Raw genomic sequence first — 21,340 nt, 5'->3', positions numbered from 1 at the left:
TAGCAGTCCCTACAGCAGGGCATTTAAACCAACTTCTCCATTTAAAAAAAAAATCTATTTTTATTTTTGATAGCTTGCCCCTTCTTCAGAAGGAACTGTACCCACCAAGATAATATAGGGAGAGAGGTGTAGAAGAGAAACACCTTGAGAAAGTACAAAGCAACTGATGTCATGAAGCCAAATTTCTCAGACCCCTGTATGAACTTGCAACTCAGATCCCTCAAGAGCCAGACAATTTTACTTTTCTGAAGGCTACATCAACAGAAGCATTTCACCAGTTGACTAAAACTGAATCCTAAGTGAGCAGTGAATCCACACAGCTGTAGATTTCAGTTTTCATGAAATCAAAAAGCTTCCTATTGTTTTGAGTTTTGCTTGATAATACAAGTGAAAGCAATCTAAAGGCAGAGTTCAGCACAGATTTTTCCTTCTAGAGAAATTAATTAGTTATTTCAAGAAAGGGGGAGGAGGTGGTAGGAAATTTTCATCTTCCAGACCTCTTCTTGTCATGGAGATCAGCCTCTGAAATGTTTACCAAGATGAACACTACAAAACAGGCTCCGATTCATAACCGGAGACAGTGTAAGTCCTAAAATAAGGTTGTATAGGTGTACGTACTACATTCAAGAAACTGATTTTTTGTTGGAACAGTCACCACTTCTTGACATTTTGTCTTCTGGAGAAGCCACTCCGGGGGCGACAAGGGGCATGAGACAAATATGGATGACATTTTACTCTTCTACAGAAAAAAACTACATATTATTAAAAAACCAACCAACCAACCAAAAGAAAAACCCAAAACCAAAACCAACAGCCACACACACACACACCCCAGTGCAGTGAACCCTTTAGGGGGGCTTCCCCACCTTATCATTGTATATGACACCTACAGCTCACTGCTAGCACAAGATAGACATGGACCTGTTGGAGCAGATCCAGAGGAGGTCTGCACAACCAGTCAGTGCTGGAACACCTTTCCTCTGCAGAAGGGCTGAGAGTTGTCATTGTTTAACACGGAGGAGAGAAGGGCTTGTAGAGACCTTATTGCAGCCTTTCAACACTTCAAGGGGGCTTATAAGACAGACAGAGACTTTTTACTAGGGCCTGTAGCAACAGGACAAGGGGCAATGATTTTAAACTGAAAGAGAGTAAATTTAGATTGGACATAAAGATATTCATTAGGATGAGGGTGGCAAGACACCGGAACAGGTTGCCCAGAGAAGTTGTGGATGTCCCATCCCTGGAATTTTTCAAGGCCAGGTTGGATGGGGCTTTGAGCAACCTGGTCTAGTGGAAGCTGTATTGGCTAGTGGAAGGCAGGGCCATTGGACTAGATGATATTTAAGGGTCCCTCCCAAACCATTCTATGCTTCTATGATCAGCATTTAAGACTCCTTTGAAAAAGTTGAGCTGGTTTCTTTCTTTCACTCCTCTAGCTACGTTCCTTTTCTGAACTGTGTTACAGCCTTCACTCCCACTCAGGACAATGACCCTGTAGAGCCCACTGCCCCCTGTGGAAGCTGAACATTCCTAAACAGACACAGAAGGTGGCAGTTCAGTCCAGGCAAGGGGATAGAGCAGGCACGTGTCAATGGACAGAGCCTTGTTTCAACAGATGAGAGAAAAGAGGGGAGGAGAGGAAAAAATATGAACCATCCTCTGAACAAGATACTTTTCTGTCATAGTCCATTAAATACATACACACGCAGACTGCATGCGAATATATACTCAGTGAAACATCTCATTGAACACCGACAATTTTCAGAGGCACGTGGGGAATGTACACACACTGCAGATTTACCTGGAATCTGAGCCTCAGGGACTTCTAGTCGTTGATTTTAGTTCATGTCTGCCCATGTGCCTTTAAGACGGCACTTGAGCACCTTCAGGTGCATCTTAACCACACAGCAAGGCATGGTGCAGCGGTGCTTGTGTTAACTGGGTCTGGAGAAGTGCTGCAGTCTCCGTGTAGCGTTGCACAGGAGTGAATGCCCTGTGCTGATGGGGAGTTACTAATTGCAGCTCCTCATCACGCTTTGCAGGGCTCTGCTGCTCCCGGCCTGGGAGAGGAGCTCAGGTCAGCGCAGCATAGGGCTGCGTGGGTACTGTGCCTGCTCAGCCTTGGCCCGAGGCAGCCCTACTACCTGCGGCGTATAGCAGAGGCATACCAGAACTTACACTGACTTGGGATTTTAACTGGGTTTATTGCTGGGGGTGGAAAGGAGAGCTTTGTTTTGAAAGTGGGAGGTTGGGATTTGTTTTGTTTGTTTGGGTATTTTTCTCCAAGTTTTCCTTCCTGCTCACATAGAGTACTGAACAAATAAAACTACAGCCACCTTCAGCACCACTAAAAGGAATCTGTATTTTATGGCTGTAGCCAATTCCAGATTTAGTTCTTCTCTCAGCTGCCTTTCCCTCTATTGTCTCTGTATTTTCTTTTTTCTAAACTCCTATTCCAGCCACCAGACTTTTCTACCAGTCCTTCCCTATGCTAGTTGATAAAGTCATCTGTAAATAGAATAAAATAAATCACTGGCACGAGGACAGTACCTTCATGGAAGTGCCCAGTAAGACTGAAGGAAGAAAGTGTGTACCACTTAGTCATTATGTATTTCAAGATGTCTGCTTAGTCAGAGATGAGTGGTAAAGAAAGTTACAGAAAAAAACACAAACTAGAGAAAATATAATCTATTCTAGAAGGACTAGAATATATACAAGTCCTAAACTGCAGAGGTCTCCATGTGCCTATCAGCCCCTAGGAATGTAGATTGATCAGAACAACTCTGCCCCGGCCCCCCAGCACCAACAGTTTAAGAACAATAAATGCATAACTAGCTCAAGAACTCCACGCTAGGCAATTTCCGGGCACAGAAGACTTGCTTTGAGTTTGCCCATGTTAAGTCATGCAACTTCGTACAAGGGATGTGACTGCACTCTTACTTCAGTTAAGAATTCCTAACATCCCAGAGCCAAGTACTTTTTTTAATCCTCCATCTGTGGGTTACCACTTTCTGGTTTTGCTTTCAAAGCAACCACAGGGAAGAAAAACTCCCTCACACACAGCAGAAAAGCTCAGCCCATCACGGCTTTTCTAGTTACAACACAGCGGCAGCTTCGGCAACAGATACTGCCGCAGTTCAGCCAGTCTCTGAGTGTCCGTCTTCTTGCAGGCATGTCTGGGAGGGAGACCTTGAACCCATGTCATCAGCCTTGTGTTTAAACTCCAGAAAATGTATGTATACAAAATATTCATGTATGATTTGCTTTACCACATCCTCTGGACCCTTTACTCTTAGTGTAAGTGGAGGTGGCTCAACTGTGCCCTTTCAGCAAAAGACTTGCTCTGTTAGCAGAGAGGACAATGCGCAAGCAAGGCTCCAAGAGGAGCAAATTGCCATTTGCACAGATCTACAAGGGCATCAAGAGCTTACACCAAAACCTATGACTACAGGATCCGTATAGCTATCTACTCCTGGAAAGCAGAATCAGTTAACACCTAGGCACCCAGCCCACCTACCGAACAGCAGGCATTAAGGCAGCATAACAATAAGACCACTCAGTAGCATCCTGAAAGAGCACCTGCAGCGTATGAAACCACAGGACTTTGTCATTTGCAAGGACTTGTTTCAAGTATTTTGGTTTCAGTTACTGCAGTTTACTAAAGTTTCACTCCCATTTCACTTCTTTCTATAAATGAAGTGAGCTGATGAAATTTACCTGTTGCTTGGTGTAATTGAAGAGTACAACTTTAATGAAGAGTGGGGAGGATGGAGAAAACAGGCAAATTATTCATCCAGATAACACCAGCGTTTTTAAATTTTTAAAATTATTTCTACAACTTAGTTTTGCACACAGGTGTTTTCCTCTCACACCTCCTTGTGTGTATATTATTACACAGGTCTCTGTATTATTTTATTTCACTTACAATTTCCCTGCAAGGTTGCTGGAAAGATAAGGTGCAAGGATATGGAGACTGGTATTTGCTCCTCAGTTTATGAATAAAGTTAGTTATAGGGTCCAAATGTATTTCTCAACTAAGCACCTTTGAAGTATAATCTCTTCACTGGCTTCGTCATTTCCTAACATCCAAGTTCCCCTGTATTCTACATTGCCATGTGCTTAAGTTCTGAACCAGAAGGTTTTTTGTAAAAACAAACTTGCTTTCAGCTCCTTTCTCAGTAGCCTTGCCAGAGCAAGGTCAGCTGTCACCACAGTTAGAGAGCTTTCCGAGCTACAGCCAAGTAGATCCTTGACATCATTGCTGTGAAGAGGATTATTTTATGTCTACATCAGGAAAGGGAAGAGAATCCAGAACTCCCCACGTTTCCCTTGCTGAGGCAGCCCAGCTTAAACTTGATTGTTCTTTTGAAAGAGCAGATTTACAGGGTGCACAGGGAGTTGCTGCATTTTGCCTTCTGCATCCTTGCATGCATGTAAACTGACTGCTGTGTACATCTGCAGACTCAGTGTGTTCCAGCTACCCATCTTTGGAGGAGGTGGCATTGTCTTTTTCTTCGTTACCACAAACAAACAGTGCAAATGACACTGAACTGCACCCAAAACACACTTATCTTGCAGTTACCATGAATTCTTACTTCCTGAAAGGTGACAATTCCTTCTTAACCCAAATGTACTTTACTATCCAGAGAAGAACTATCTCTTAAAATAGCTATGACGAAGGAATTCACCTAATAACCACATTCCTCCCCTCTACCCCCCACTCCAACCCCCAGAAATACGTGTTTGGGACTTCCAAGGGGGGTGGGGGTGGAGGGGTGGGGGCAAGGTGCCCAGAGGCATTTGTAAGACCCAAGAAGTGAGAGGAGATGATAATATGGAGTGTCTGTTCATCAGTCTGGAGGAAGCCTTAATTTTCTCAAACCCAAACAAAATGCCTAATTGAAGAGCTATCAGGGTTGTGTGACAGCTCTAGCTGGGGGATCTTTGAATTTCCTCATGGGAAACTTCTGTGAAAGATTATTCTCCACAAAATTAGTTTCACCCTTTGAGTACCTCACTACAGCTGCAAGTTTTATGGTGGTCATGGTAGGAAGCCCCTATATTAATTTGCAGGCATCTTCTGGATACTGCTTTCACAGCCGAAGTTGGCCATCTTGATCCTGATGCAGTGACATGCACGGGCTGATCTAAGAGCAACCCTGCTGGTGTGACATGGTTGGCAGTGTGTCCCTACCTCACCCCAACTACAGATCTCTTCCACACCTCAGAAGAAGGGAGAGAAGGATCCGAGTTAGGATAGCCTTGATTAAAATTCCCTCTTATTGTCTTGGTTCCCCTTTTCCCTACTTTTCTTCTATGCTGAGAGGCATAAACAAGTTTCTACCCAGAAACAGTCCTTGTGTCTGCTCCAACCCTTCTTGCATTTGCAGCCTGTGATACAGGAGATTTTGGAGTGGAGCAGCTGTAAGAAACAGGGCACAGCTGAAGTAACACAAGTCATGGCCAAGACCACCATCAGCTCTACCAGCAAGGTGCAGCCCAGAGTCACCTCGTGTCTTACTTGCCCTGGCCTAAACCAGATATTTAATCTTGGGTAGCTCCAGAGCCTAGGGTGCGTACAGCTGCAAAGCTAATCCTCAGGTATTTTGCCTCCCCCAAACAATGCTGAGAAATAGGGTTTCTTCAGTTCCAAAAACCACTCTGTTCCACTTCAGAACTGCTCTAATGAGTTCATTGTCCTTCTCCAGCTGCCACCTCAACTTCATCTCCCGAATGACTGTTTACAACTGGAATGAAGGATTATGAAAGACCAACAGACGGCACTCTTACTTCAGTCTTCTAAATAAACAATCCTAGAAGTGCCAAGGTCAGCTCTGAGGTCCTCAATCTGAGGCACTGTAAGATACATAACTAACGAGGCTCTTCAAATCCCATCTGGTGGTAGGATGGGAACATAAGGGCTTTGAACTGCAGGCATGAGATCAGCATGTTAACATTTAGAATTTCCATGAGTGCTCAGAGGAAGTGCTTCAGAACTAGGCCATTTAAAGTTTACATAGTTTGAGTGCTTTCTGTGAATGATTTCTCCCTTTTGTTCAACACATAAGCTTCTACTTTCACAGTTACCAGTTAAAGTGCAGTACCAATCACACCTAATAATTACTAGTCAACTCTCCACAAAGGTGTCAGCAAGAGGAGAAAAAGAAGAGAGCTTGTTCCATTACATACTCTCACAAACAGCAGACATTTGTGTCTACAAAAAGACCAGCCATTATGTTTAATGCCATATAATAGTGCTCTAAAGACTCAAAGAGAATATTTTGTTTGCCTGCATTATAGCGAGTCCTCGAGATGTCTGGCAGCCACCATTAAACTAAGTACAATACCACAGTTAATCGGTTAGCGCTTGGTACTCTTCTGAGGACATCACATCCCTTTTCCTGTTAGGTATGCAGTAGGCTGCGCAGCAAATCCTGTTAAACACTTCTCCCCACTTCCCCAACCAAAATGGCAAGATGCAGGTTTGGGTAAGCAGTAGGCAGTCTCCACATTCCCGTCACCAAAACCCAATCAACTTAAGTTCTCATTGAACACATCAGCTCTTTTTACTAGTAAACAAATACAAATGAGAAAAGGAATCCTGTCTTTCCAAGTCAAAGTTTCTGTATAGTTTTGACTCCGAGCTTAGTCATTTCTGGGGCCCCAAATACGTTACCACAAACACTCAGAACTCAGGCTTTGGCCACCTCCAGTGGATTCAGGCAGCTCAGCTCTGGGAAACAGGGGTGGCCTAGGGAGCACGTCTCTTCCCAGCAGCAGTAGGAAGACTTGCTTGGCTGCTACACCTGCCAAGACTAAAAGCAAGGGGCATATTACAGTGACAAAAATCCTTCTGGCCACAGCTTTGTTAGACATCTCTCTAGAAGGCTCTGTTTCCCTAGAATCTGATGGCAAAGCAAAAAAACACTTGTTTAGTGGTAACAGATGTGCATTGAATACTGTGTTTTAGGAGGTTTTAGTTGTATCAGAAAAACACTCATAAGTACTTTGAGATGTGCAAGACTGGACAACCCTTCAACCCCAACCAAACATCCACAGCATACTACAAGGTGCCTAATAAAGTAGCCATTTATGGTGCTGTCTCTATACTCTGCATATAGATAAATACTATTTTAAAGTATTTGGTTTATGATTTTAAATGGATCTCTTGCAACAACTGAATAAAGGAAAGTAATTTTTTTAAACAACTGTAACGGGACGTTTTAGTTAGAGAAACCCAAAGACAAAAAATGATCTCTCACATGTACAGAAACACTTTCATTCCCTTCAGCTGGTATTTCACATGTTTTGCTCTCACTTACAGAAAGCAAGGTTATTCACAGATGTTTAGAGTTCTCAGAATGAGCATGGTATGACATAAAGCTAAGGAGATCTTGCCTCTGTCTCCGATTTGGGTAAATATGCACCTTAACAGAACACTAAAGCAGAGACTATCAGAAAAGCTTGAGAGTGAACATTATTTAAGAATTATCACAACTAGGATCCCCAACATTTATGTCACAGCTCTAGGATATGTGGACAGAGAAACACTTGAGAGAACATTTGACAGAGAAGCATTGCCCTACAATTACATAGTCATAACATCTCCTCAGTTATGGGTGGCCTCCCAAATTAAATTGGTTCTCTGACATTCTTGGGGAAGATATTCAAGGACGCAGAGTTCTGAGGTGATGTTATCAGAGATTTGCACTCATGTACATCTTGAAACTTTTTTTTTTTTATGTTGCTGGAACAATATGGCACATCTTTGTGCCCTTTATACTCCAAGGTACCTCATGTGCCCAACTAGCAGTTTGCTGCTGTACAACACATATGCTTAATAGCATTTCCAAAATCAGTGGCACAGACCTAATCACTGTAATGCTCCAACCCACATATTCCTGGATTTCCAAAGAACAGCGATTATCCACATGATACAAAACTTCATCACTTGTGCGCAAGCCAAGAGCTTGAAGGATGCCAAAACAGATGTGCCCGCTGGCACCTGCTACTGTGCAGAAGAGCTTATATCTGTTATGGCACTGTAGAGACTGAACCAGCTCCTCCAGCTTCCCAGAACTACTAGATCATAAACAGTGGTGCTGCAGCCTGTTCAGCCTTTGCAGAAGAAGCTACTGGGCATGGATCATTCTAGGGAAAAAATCCTAACATGAGATGCCATCAGAAGGTATTTCACAGCATGTTAGTCAATGGAAGGAAACCGGTAGGCATTCAAGGGAGATAAGTGTGTGTGGTGGGAGCAGGGAGTTGTCACACGAGGGGTGCCTCAGCTAAAGCACTGTCAAGACTTCCCAACAGCACTACTGAAGCTAAATGCTGCTGTTTTGGAAAGGAAAGGGCTCGGTCACACCCGCCACTACAGAGCAAAGGGGAGGATGAAGGGATGGGAAAGGGTAAAGTAAGACGGCAGAGAAACTGTCCCCATCTTCTCCCACCCTTGTCCCCAAACAGCAGCTGCCGATCCTTACACCTTGGCAACTGCTGCTTCCTCGCACTCCAGCTGCTCCTTGCAGACCAGTACCCTAGGCGGCTGCCTCCTGTGCCTGAAGGAGGCTGCTGTGTGCAGAACCCAGGGCTCCGTGTAGAGCCCCGTCACAAAGGGCTAAGTCCCTACAAAATTTCAGATGATTTTGCTTTAGATCAGTTCATTGTTTGCAAAGTCATTTGACTGTACTTGTCGTTCCCGAGGCTAATCCAGTCACAAAGCTTACGTCCTCGATGGGGAAAGGTGAAGCCTAGAGACCAAGCTGCAGACCAGTGCAATGCCCTGCTGAATTTGCAAGCCTTATTTGGGATGTGCATTTCTCACCCTCAACTTCCAGTTTGGTACCAGTTGAAAATACACTGTAAAACTAAGTTTACCTAAACTTTCACAGGGGGTTTCCTATATTGAAAGCGTAGGACTGCAGAGAGGTCTGACTGACCTTCCATTTCACAGCAGGAAAGCTTGTGGTTTTGCACAAGCTGCTCCTCTTTCTTTTCAAGTCTTTACCTATCAACAGGCTTAAAACAGCATAAACATGTAAGAGTTCTGTACAGCATCTCTGTCACGAAGAAAGGTTAATTTTGTTGGACTCTTGGTTACACAAAAGAGATGACAACAGCTGTCCGGGCACTGCTCTCCTAACCTGCCTACCTGGCCAGAAAGTTGCCTTTACAGCAAAGTTGTACAAAGTTGATCCAGTGACTCATCACTAAGGTACTTTCTTTGGGCCCAGGGCCATATCTAAAGTGATCTCCACCACAACCCTCAAGATGACCCCACTGCCCACACTATCAAGCGACCATCAGGTGCTACTACAACACCAGACATCTGGACAGCATTCATAAGCTTGTCACTATCTGGTTGCTTACAGATATTAATTCTCAATTCTACAGCTTCCTTGCAGGTATGTTCTACTTTCAAGTGACAAGCTTTCTGCCCTCTGGTATTAAACATAGTAATGGGTGAAAGGGTTAGACAGCTACAACTGAAGTAAGCTCCCCTTGAGGAAATGAGGCAATTCGCTACCAGAGCTCCACTATCACTGAACTGTATCACCTTAAAAAAGCAACTTAAAGATGACCTGAAAACCAGCAACTTTTAGGACTTACCTCCCACATAGTTTTTGGGAGCTATAATCAGTCCGCACAGTGGGTTGCTATCTTTATGTTGTTAAGTTCAAAGACTGGCTTAGATTTTCTGTTGTCTCACAATCCAGAAAGATGAGTATCAACCAGTCAGGTGAAGATGCAATTAACATTTCACAAACTAATTTCTTGAGAAAATTAAGGCTTATGTGATCAAGAAAAGCACTTGCCTACTTCCTCCCTCTTCTCTCCAACATGCCTTGCAGCCCTTTGACTATTAAAAAGAAAAAAAAGGCAAGGCCAGAGGAGATTCTGTTAGCACAGTTCTCAAGGCAAAAGAGAAGACAAAACCAAGACAGCCCTATAAAGACAGCTCTTGTAAGGGTCCAGAGAATCTGTGTTAGAGAGCAAAAGTGTTAACAGCAGGAGACATCAGAGAATCCATGCCAGAATTCATTTGCCCTTTCCATGCACTTTTGGACAGTTTTCTTCCAGCAGTTATGGAAGAACAGTTTGTCTTCCTTTGACACAGCCGTTCTACCAGGGAATTCAACATCCTATGCAAAGCATTTCCCACTTGACTGCTAGTAACATTCTGCTCTTCAGGCATCCTTTGTAATATCATCTGTATTGCTGTTTTAGTAACATCAGCTGGACTTCCTAGTCTCTCTGTCCTAGTTATTTCTTTCCTCGTGTTTAAGACACACATGAGAGTTGCACTCAGCAGCTCTTACCCAGATAAGAAGTGCCCCGCTGGATCATACAAATCTAGCCTGGTTCTTCATCTCCATCATTAACAGAAAACACTATTGAGGGATAGCATGGGTATCTCAGATAGTGACCACGCTTACACGCTGCACTTGTACTTCCCCAGCATCCACAACTCCTGTAGTCCTGCACAAAGTAAAGCTTTACTGCCTACATGAGCCGATTAGGAGCAAAGCCAGAGCAGGGACACAAATGCTGCCCAAGTCATAATAGCAGTTAGCATTTGCTAACTTTGAGGATCAGAGGCGAGGGGTACATAAGTTAAATATACCTGTTTTTCAGAATCACCTCCTACAGCTCCACCTCAGGCCTTCCCTAGCACTGGGTTGCCACTACAGACTAGCCCAGGTCATCCTTAACTACATCTTGCATGCTCCTGGAGTTCTTCATCCTATTGCATTGCCTCTATTCCATCACCATATTGCATGGCTCAATCACACCACCATCTCCGGCACAACAGTCACCTCTGTGCTACAGGGGAGAAGAGGAATCATGTGGTCTAGTCCAACACTTGAAAAGTGGTTTCTTCAGGTTTTCCTAGGCTTAGGACAGTGGTTTCTGCTGGCTTTTGCTTCTAACAGCTCTAAACTTCTCTGAGGCAACATTACTGCCCCATTACCAGAAGCTATTGCTTTGGAACAGAAATTGAATCCAACAGAGTTTGGGTCCGAACACTTAAGCTTGTTTTCTCACTGCCTCAGCTGCAATAGAGCTGTTAAGAGTCACTGTTGAGAAGTGCATGGAGTCTAACACATTATCAGTTCAAAATATGTTAGTGCATAAGCCTGTGGAGCTGAATGTCAAAGGAGAAGAAGGGGCAGGGTGGGGTGGGGTGGGGGTGGGGGGAGAAGAGATCAGTTATGCCCTGAAGATGAGAGCTTGCAAGGCTTCCAGTGCTGATTTGTAATATAAAAATGAAGTCACAGAAAGACATTGCAGTATGAAACGTGACAGCAAAAGAAATTGTGGCTTCCATCTCACACTGCTCCTCCACTTTCTTACAAGGGAAGAGACCCTTCTACTGCAAAGTAGTCCACTGGGGGCAGGGGAAGAGAAGGAACGGGAGGAGGCGGATTTGGATTTTTTTGAAAAACATAGCCCAAACAGAGCTGAGGATCCATCTTCCAATTCTGGAAGAGCAGCACTTCAGCCAAATACAGCCCTCACCTAAAAATCATTCACAAGAAACTCTGTTGAAGTCCTACAGTCTCCAAGAGGAAAGTCAAGACACTGAACCACCACAGAAAGAGGAAAACACACACACACACCTCTCCCCCAAGACACATGTACAGTTAACAATAATGAAATAACTTGCAGTAAGATCCCCACATATACCTAAAGGAGAAAGCAGGCAACACGTGCAAATTAGTTGTACATACACATGGCCATAGGAAGAATAGGGTACTGTTGTCAGAAAAGGGTAAGCGGAAGGATGTCACCTCTTCCTTTTGCTACAGTTCTGAATAGAAACCTATCTACAGGAAGCAAACACAAGTGATTTTTCACAGTGCTTTGTAAAAAAGGAGTTACTTTCTTTGCTTCCAAACCCCAAGTCTGTTTCTTTGAAAAGCCTCCAGCACTTCCCTGTGTGGTCAAAATTACAGATGGAGCTAAAAAAATAAAACAATGCTATTGCACTAACAGAAAAAGTACTTTGGCTGATGGGACAAGAATGAGACAGGATTCAATCAGTCTTACGATATTTCAGATGGGCAGCTCAGATTGTAAAATAATTTGGCTGAACTGGATATGAACCAAGTATTAAACAACAAAATCTGAGAGCTTTAAGGTGACCGAGAAACATTCCAGAGTACAGGGCCTACAGGGAGTGCTTATGGTCCCCGCTCTTCTTTTTCCTACTTACAAAAATAGATTGTTCAAGATACTTGCTTCAGACAGCCAGTAAGTCTACGTCAGCTATCAAGCCAATAGCCTACAGTTCTCCAACACCTGAGCAAAATAACTTCAGTATCTCAACACAACTGTGTTGTATATTGTATGTACATCCCATTAACTCTATGTATGACTGTTCTCCACTTGGAACAATTATTTTCAGCTTAGCAAAAGAAGAAAAAAAATGGAGTGCTTACAGGCACTTTTAGGGACCCCTATTTAGGATCCTACTTGCGTCCATCTCTGATGGACAGAAAGTTAATCGGACATCAACATTCTCAGGCTTGTAATACAGCCATACAGCTAGAAACTTTCTGCTCTGATGCTAGAACAGCTAGGTTTAAAAGACTGTATAGGCTTCAGCTTTTTAAATATTTTCAAAAAAGCAGGAGTTGGGAAGGCAATTCCATTGTGAGGAGCGGGGGTGGGTTTAAGCTTGCACTGTGTTTGGCAACTGTTAGCTTTACTTTTGTCACTGGTTCAAGAGTCTTTGAACTACTCGGACTCAATCTTTTTACTAGTACAAAGAATTCCATGAGTACTTTGTGCTTTTCACTAGGTAACTACGGAGAAGGCCAGGATGGGCTCCCGGAGAAGAGAATAGCTCTTCTTTTTCTTAGTTACTTATATTCACTCAAAACTTACCTGGTTTTCCTTGCATAAGAAAAGGTGTGATCCAGAACATGCAGGAGTATCAGCGATACTTTGTTAGGACACAGGTGGTACTGGGTACATGCTGTGAATCACTCTCTGGGAAAGCTGTTCTATAAACGTTTCCTCCCTCTTCAAAAAGTTCTCACAAACTGCAGCTGTAGGTCTGTTTATAATCATTAAAAGAAAACAAACCACAAATAAAACCCAGATACCTTCACTTTTGCTTTAACAGAGCAATACTCTAGAGACACCAGCTCAGGCAGAGCAGAGACTAGTTTCCTTCGGTTCAGTAGCTGTGACATCAGCGAGTTAATTAATATCATGGATCAGACCCAGGATTTGTTCCAGGACTATAAAGACTTCATGATGAACAGCTGCTTATAAGCCATGTTTTACACACTGCATTTTGTAGCTTCGTACAAAAACCCAGGACTTGACTCAGGGAGCTCCTGTCACTTAGAGGAGCCAGTAATGTAGAGTTTGTCTTCTAGGTGTACAAGCCACCAGCAAGGTGCCCGGCACAGGGCTCAGTCAGTTTGGTCACAAGCTAACATTCTCTGGGGAAGAGCCAAGGCAAGTGGTGCCAACCTTGGTTAACCTCAGTTTCTTTTCCTCCTCTCACCCTGGCATCCTGAGCTTCCATTTTCAGACCCACCATTCCCAGTGTTTCCACATCCAACGCAACAACTACAACAGCACTGGCTACTAATTGGCCTCATTTACCTGTGAGGCTCATCACTTTGTTGATGAATACTTAACGCCTTCCTAGAAGGCAATAATAAATATTTTCTGAACTTCATCCAAATTTCTTCTTTTTCTCACTTGTCAGGAAATATGGATCTAACTGATCGTAGGGTTACACATCAGGGAGGAGATGTATTGCCTAGTAACAGGTCTGATAGAGAAAAAATAAACTGACTATTTTATCTTGGTAGAATCGTGTATATGTATCACTAACATCACCTGGTCTTGAAGAAAGGTGGTTTCTACAGTGTGCAAATTAGAAATAGCTAAGAGGAGAGAGGACTCACAATCCAGAAAAGCAACTGGTAGTCCTTGAGCCTGTTGCTGGCAACTGTTCCCTGCAAAAATAAACATCTGCAGGCCAGGATTTTCCCTGCTCTCACAGTATTGAGGTGGAAAGTAATTTTGGAGAATGGAAATTCTCTGGTGTCAGTGTGTTATACTTCCTCTTAGACAAGGCTTTGAACAAAAGTAATAAAGACATTTTATTGACTATGCTATCAGTTCAAAGCGGTCTTTTGAGCCTGAAATAGTTTCCCTTCTGCTTCCTAGGAAAGTACCCCAGAATTTCCCTTTCTCCCTTTCCCTTGTGACTGGGCTTTATCCACTACATGAATTTGAAAGTTCAAAGGGAGGGAGTTTTCCTCTTCCCTTCTTTGGACTGATGACATTTACCGAGGGGGTTTTATAATCCTGGCTCAGTGTGAAAGATAACCGCTGACTGAAGTGGAAAAGAAACAACACACACTTGTACAATGGATAATATATATTTAGCAAGACACAGCTAAAGCCATTACCACAAACATTTATGAAATCATTACACTAAATACTGACAGCTTGACAGTTTTAAAAAGTTTTTGGTTTTTTTTTTTTTTTTTGCATTGGAGCTTCACAGTATAAATGCTCAATACTGTTCTTGCTTTGTGTTCAGTAGATCGATTATTGTCGAGCTATATCCCCCCTAGGGCTTACAGACCTTCAGCTGCACTTTGCCAAGACACTGTACGCGTGGGATGGAGAACAAAGAAAGGGATCATACTCATGAGCTTTCAGAGACTTACCAACTGTAAGCAGTGGAGAGATCAAACACTGCTGAGATAACCTATGTGCTAGGCAGAGAGCCAAGGTCAGACCACTTGCCTGCTTCAGCATTTACAAGCAGGCCCGGCTTGAATGCAGGCAAAACAGGCTCTTGCTTAAGTCACTGAGAGCCCTGCTGAGCCAGACAGCTGGTGGCTGGCTGGAGCTGGGAAGCAAGAGACAGTTACTGCTTCTGTGATGCCCATCCCTCCATAGCAGCAGGCAGCACCCTGTATCACCCATCTCTTTGCCAGCCACTAGCCCTGCTCTGTGCTTTCCATGATTTCTAGCAGCAATACCCTCTTTAGCCTGCTTTTCCAAGAAGCCTGAACGAGCTCTGCACATGTGTAACTGTGCAGGTACCAGGGAGTTCTTGTCCCTGTGCAGGAGCTTAGTAACAAAGAAGAGTTCAAATAATCATGAGATTTCCAATGTAGGTGCAAGTTGAGGACCTGAGTCCACTGAATGATGGAGCTGCAAAGAAATTTGATCTGTGCGGAAACATTTCATTGTAGGGATATTTCTACAAGTAACAGGTTAACAGCATTAGATGATCCATTCCTTCAATGAGAAAGAATTATTTCACATAGGGAATCTCTAATCCAGATGGCACAAAACCCTTTAAAGCAAATCATAACTACAGTGGGAGAGAAAGGCCATGAGACAGACATGGAAGAGTAAACAGAAATACCTGTCAACCACACCCATAATATGCAAGAACTTCCCATGTATTTTGATCCATTTTGGTTCTTCTTGCCTGTATCTCATTTATGAGGAGCTATTACAAGAATCCATGTTGCTTGGCATACTGGCTAAAGGAAAAACGAATAATGTTTAGGTACTTGAGAGGAAGAGCAGTGAGATAGCTTTATTTCACCCATCATCTACCACAATACAGCCTACAAATGTTTAACCTCAGCTTACGGCCAGCAAGAACCTCACACACACTCACAGGCAGTAAGAAGGCTAACTAAGCTTTTTAGAGGTTATGGCAATAAGTAGGCACCTACTGGGAGCTATTTTCACACATGTTGAGGTCTCTACTCCAAAGTAGTACTAGTAACCCAAATTAGATCATATCTCTCTTCCAGACCAGGTGTCATTGTCACAACTAGCTTCAAATCATCCACTTTAGAAATACTAATATTGGTCAGTGCTGCATTAATTCAACAAACGTTTTTACTGACATCAGTTAACAATAATGTCTCCAGGACTCCTCACGTAAGTGAATCTAAGGATCAGCTTAGTTATTTGGTTTTTTAATAGAGTGCTCCAGAATCAAGTAAAGCCACTGATTTAAGAGTCAGTGAGCACATGCCAGAAGAAGAAACGCACAGTGAAGAATGAAAAATTAAAGTCCATATTTCCACGTTGATATTTTACTCTGCAATACCTCTGTCTTCAGAGGTTAATCAACAGTAAACAAAATCATCATCCAGAGAGTACCAGAAGCAGGTATACAGACAGGAACTGCCTCTGAAGTCAGAAAAAAATACACTATATTGATTCAGCTGAAGGAAACCTTGCCTCTTTCCGCATTGTCACTTGTGAGCTGCTTCTTTAAGGCTACAGCTTTCTAAAAGGCAAACCAAAAAAAACCCCACACCTATGCCTTTTTCATGTAACTGCAAGCTCTTGAAAGCACAGCTCTTTGTTCTTGAGAATAATTTATTCATCAAAACAGAGAAAAAAAAAACAAACACCACCACATTTTGTTGGAACTGGCAGATAAAGAGCAATGGAAACTCTCAGAAGAGCAAAAAGGAATTGAGAGAAAGAGGAACTTTGGGGGGAGCTGTCAGAAAGACATCACAAAAAGGAACAATGACTTCTTGGTTTCTCTTCAGAAGTTTCATAAAAGGGCATGAGACCACTGCACACCACTAGTCACAGGGAGTAAGTCTCACCATAAGCACAAGGTCGGGCAAAGGGTGGGATACGCCATACACTTAGGCTGAGCTTCTTGAGCTCCTACCCAGACAGCATCAAATCTGCAGCCCCCAGAAACCCAAGAGGGCTTTTGACATAAAAGACAGGGATAAATGAGGCTGGGAACACTTGCTAGGCAGAAACTGCTTCCAAAGTGAAGAGTCTTTCCGACAGAAATAAAGCAAATGAAAGGCACTGCCCAGCCACCCTACACAGCAGCAGCATTCTCTTGAAAATCTACTGGCTAAATCTAGCACAAAAGTTTGTTACATGAAGCATAAAGCACATTTTAAGAAAACGGGATAAGAGCCCATTACGGAAAGTTATGGACAGTTGCCACATAAAACAGCCTAACAGACCCCACAGGCAGCAGTGACACAATCCCTTCTGGGATCTAGACACCCTTCTAGTCCCTGGATTGACCTGCACCCAAGGGAATCAAGCAGATGACAGATACAAAATTCGTCAGAAATGATAGCTGGAAGTATGGATGGCATGTATCTTGACTGCCTGAGAATTCAGTCAGACCAAACAATGTGAAACCACTAAATACTCACAGGACCATCATTTGATCAGTGTTGAATTCTGCTCACTTGCATGCCAAGGGCATGCTTTCTTCCTTCTGAAAGTTGAAATGAAACATTCCACATTTAGCATCAGTCCTGAGCCACCCAAACCCTTCCCATTTTGCAAAGCCACAAAAAACCTCGGTTTAGTCTGGGAGCTATTCAGAAAGGTTATTTTGAAATCAAGAATAAAGTCTAATTTCCTGAGCATTCCAGTTTATCATCAAATGTGCTAGCTCATACATACTCCCTTCTTGGCCAGACAGATCCAGAGCTTTGCCATTTCCCTCCAAACCCTTGGGAAGGTGTTTGGGTCTGAATCTTGGAAACTCTGATCAGATGTAGACTGTAATTTCTGTTTCCCCCCTTCCACGTTTTATTTCTATACACGTGGATAAATTCCCTCTTTCCAAAGCTATCTATTCAAATCCAGGGCAAGGTGTGTATGTTCCTGCTGCTATACTCTGTATGGGGTACAGCTTTACAGTGGTAGAAAGTCATGCACTATTACTCAGTCATTCTTTACCCCTGAAAAGGGACAACTCTTCAGAATAGGTATGCATTTGGTAACAATCTTTCAGTCCCCAGAGCCTGACTGTGGCCCATGACAAGCCTTAAACAGGCAGTGGGAAATTCCAGCAGCACAGGGAAACATAGCCAAGCCCCAAACCAGCACCCCAGCTACCACCTCCACAGCATCGGCAGTGCGACTGGAGCACGGCGAGGGAAGAAGGGGAGCACAGACAGGGTACACAACACTCCAGTCCACAGCAGATAAGGACAAGTTTGGAGAGCTTTAAACAGCTGTAAACTTTGCTGAAACAAACAAACGTGAAAACCAGATCAGCCACCCTCACAAGTGCATGAAGTTTGCTACAGTGCACCTGAGGATAAGGATCCAATCCAAGACTCAGCTGCCACTACAGCACATTTTGCAGCCTGAAGCTCCAGACAGTCTCCCAGCAGGCAAAGAGCACTTCTTCCCACTGCCTTGAGCGGAGAGGGTGAATCACACAGCGGTTAGCTGCAGGAACATGGCCTGCTCACAAATCCCCAGAAAATTGCTTTCAAATTAGGGTAATTAATTTCAAAATCTAAAACCCTAAAAGAGAAAGCCACCGTCATTTTTGGATACATGATTGCATGTCCCTTACTGAGACCTCTTACATATCTTTCCTTGAACTAATTACAGGACAGGTCTCTAAATGATGCCTCATTTTGTTTACAGGTTGCTGTCAGATAAGATCAGAAGTAATCATGCAGTTTCAGTACAGACTGTTGCATCATAAGAACTTTCTCTAAGAAGCCAGACTGTAATTTCCACTTGCAAGATCACTCATTAGCTTTCTACTAGCTATTAGCTTTTACCTAAAGGTAAAAGAACCGCATGGTTACAAGAGCAGAGAGCATTTAAAGAAGTGACAGAAAATTGCCTTGACGTGGATAAGGAACAGTAAGGCAACACTTCTCTGCTCAGGGTGCTTTCAGGATTTCACAGAGTTGGGGAGAAAGGTCCCTCTGTCCTCCTACAAGCATCAGTAACAACGGTCAGCTGGCATAAATCTGTTCTCAAAAGCCAAAGGCGTATGAGGCTGGGTGGGGGGGAATACTTGAAGAAACTATCAGTGACTAAGCTGCAATGCTTTGCCAGGTGCATAATGAGCTGTTTCCTTCTTGGCAGTGGCCTTCATTTATCTGCTAGGTGGTTTTGGCTAATCCTTTCTGAATTACCATAGTCCTTAACAGCCAGTGGTGCCTACTCCAACTTGTATCACCATTCATTCACTCAGTGCCCAGCTGCATTACCTATGATACTCGGCCAGTATTGGAGGCTGGCAAATGAAGTGGAAGAGCTAACAAGCAAATCAGTCCCTTCAATATAACATCCAAATGGTCATGTCCATGTAGTTCACAACGATTTTTAAATCGGTGTTACACTTAGACACCACACGGAGGTAGGTTCCACCTCCGTGTCAAAAGGGTTCCAGCTCAGCATCTCCTTCCTCGCCCTGGCCACCACCCTGCTTCAGACCACTGTCCCATAACAGCCTCTCACACTCCTCTAGATTTCCAGTTCCAGGGTCCTTTCTGGCCTAGATCCCAAACAGACCGTTCCTTGCGGTGAAAGCATACAGGTGCACTGTGGCTACAAGGCACTGCTGGACTGATCACTGAAACCAGCTGGTTTTCCTGGTACCGTAACCCAGCCGCCCAGCCACCAGAACTGCTGCCCACTGTATGATCACAGGTGAGTCACGCTCCAGCTGCACCAACCCTGATGATCTAACTGCTGCCCACAGAATTCAGAGCAAGGTTTATGGCAACAGAAAAAACCCAGACAAACCAACCAACAAAATAAACCCCATCTGCACAGAACATGTTCTTGCACAGCACCTCTACCCACAGCATTTTCTCCTCCTGCCACTTCAACTATCCTGACCAGCAGAGCTATTCACAAAATAATGTCCTTAATGTAGTGCAGCAACGCTATTTCCAGGGTTAATGGAGCACTCATGGAAAATACCATTTTCTTTCTTTATTTTAGAGGGAGAGTTTTAGTGCTCCAAAAGCATAAAGCCTTCAACGGTAGCATGTAGACCCTTTCCCACCCCTACCCTTCCTGCACTGGAAAGCAACAATTTGAATCAATTTACTTTGGAACATGAAGTCCTGCTACTCTACAGGCAGCAGGAATGTTTGGTTACTTGCCTACTTGATTAATTTAATTTTATTGCAGGCTGAGCCAGTGTGTTCAGTAAATGGCCTTGCACATGTGACAAGACATTGCCAAGTAGTTCAGTGTTTCGCAATTTAATCATATGCTTTAATTACATCACATGCCTTAGTTATTCCAGGTATGTTAATGTGTTAAAAAGTTGTATTTTAATTCTTCAGGAAGTGATTCTTCATTGCACAACATTACTCAATTGTTTTAACCTCTGAAAAATAATTCCTAAATAATTCCTTTGTTAGTTTAAAATGAACAGTAAATGGATCAACTTTTAAAAAGTTACAAAGAAAAAAATGGTTACTTTCCTACAGTTCCATTTCATTGAAACCAGCACTTAAAAATAATTATTAAAAAAAAATACGGAGGGAAATATCACAGAGAAATGAATTATTTTAAATGCTGATCCACGTGGTGATTGAAATATCTTACACCTGCTGAACTGCACGGATGGGAACAGATGTCCCCTTTAGCATACCAAGAACAATCTTTCTGGAGGCTCAGTGTAAACGTCTCTGTTTCAAGCAGAGTCAGCTCAATCCAGAAAGAAATGTTATTTCAACTAAACAGCACTGGATTAAGCTAAACTAAGGGTCAGGTGCTCCAGCTGGACTAGTCTGAGGCATTCCTGCAGTTAGATAACATCTCCTAAAACAGACCTGCCTTGCTCCTTCTTTATGCACAAGCTTAACATTCAGTAGGGAAGCAACAAAAGTACATCACTGGCAGGAGAGCTCAACATTCACGTGCGATTTGGTATTTCAGCTCTGATCCCACTTCCTCCCAAGTCCAAGACTTTTGTACAGGTGTTTGTGAGAACCAGAAACCCCACAGGGACTCTGTGGGAGTTACCAGTCAGAGGCACAAACAAGCTGGCTGGGCTGGAACAACCCCTTTCATGTGGGTCTTGAGTCAGAATCAAAACTGTTAGAGAACAACTGACTCTTCAGAAGGATGACATCACCCCTAGGGGCTCTGACCTTCAGGTTGTTCCTGTCTGCCACTATTGCACCTTTACACAGACCTGTTAGCTGGCCACACCTACCAAATTTTTAGTTCTTTCCACGTAGGGAGATATCATAAGGATCCCGTTACCTACGGGGAGAGCAGGCACGGCCACAGTACCACTACAGAGCACCACCTGCTAGGCTTTCCTCCTTCAGCCTGGTGAGAGACTTTGCTACTGCCTAATAGTAAGTTGTTGCGGAGCTCTAGCCCCCCCAGTCCACCCCACTCTTGCCCCACTATGCAACCCGAGCGCAAGAGAAGTTTGCTCACGGTAATTTTGCAGAGCAGCATTATGTGGAGTGGAACATCTGTACAAAGTTGAAACAGAGGACAAACTCCACGGGCCACCATGAAGAACTAGTCAGGCAAATAAAAGTGA

General features: G+C 43.4%; 1 protein-coding gene across 6 annotated transcripts in view; it reads left to right on the top strand.

The window, feature by feature from the left end:
• Nucleotides 1-21,340, top strand: part of ICOSLG (inducible T cell costimulator ligand) — a 58,144-nt gene that overhangs the window by 25,148 nt on the left and 11,656 nt on the right. For 3 of the 6 annotated variants that reach the window (XM_080376947.1, XM_080376946.1, XM_080376951.1), the window contains exon 9: nt 3,171-3,232. The exons of 1 other annotated variant lie outside the window; for it this stretch is intronic. The gene's annotated coding sequence lies outside the window, so the exon portion shown is untranslated. Of the gene's footprint in view, nt 1-3,170; nt 3,233-19,291; nt 19,474-21,340 lie in introns of all 6 variants that reach the window. 2 more of the 6 variants (XM_080376949.1, XM_080376950.1) reach the window with 2 other exon arrangements.

This window comes from Falco punctatus, assembly GCF_963210335.1.
Source record: "Falco punctatus genome assembly, chromosome: 2".
Taxonomy (NCBI): Eukaryota; Metazoa; Chordata; class Aves; order Falconiformes; family Falconidae; genus Falco; species Falco punctatus.
The sequence above is the reverse complement of the archived record's forward strand: the minus strand, read 5'-3'. Positions and strand labels throughout refer to the sequence as shown.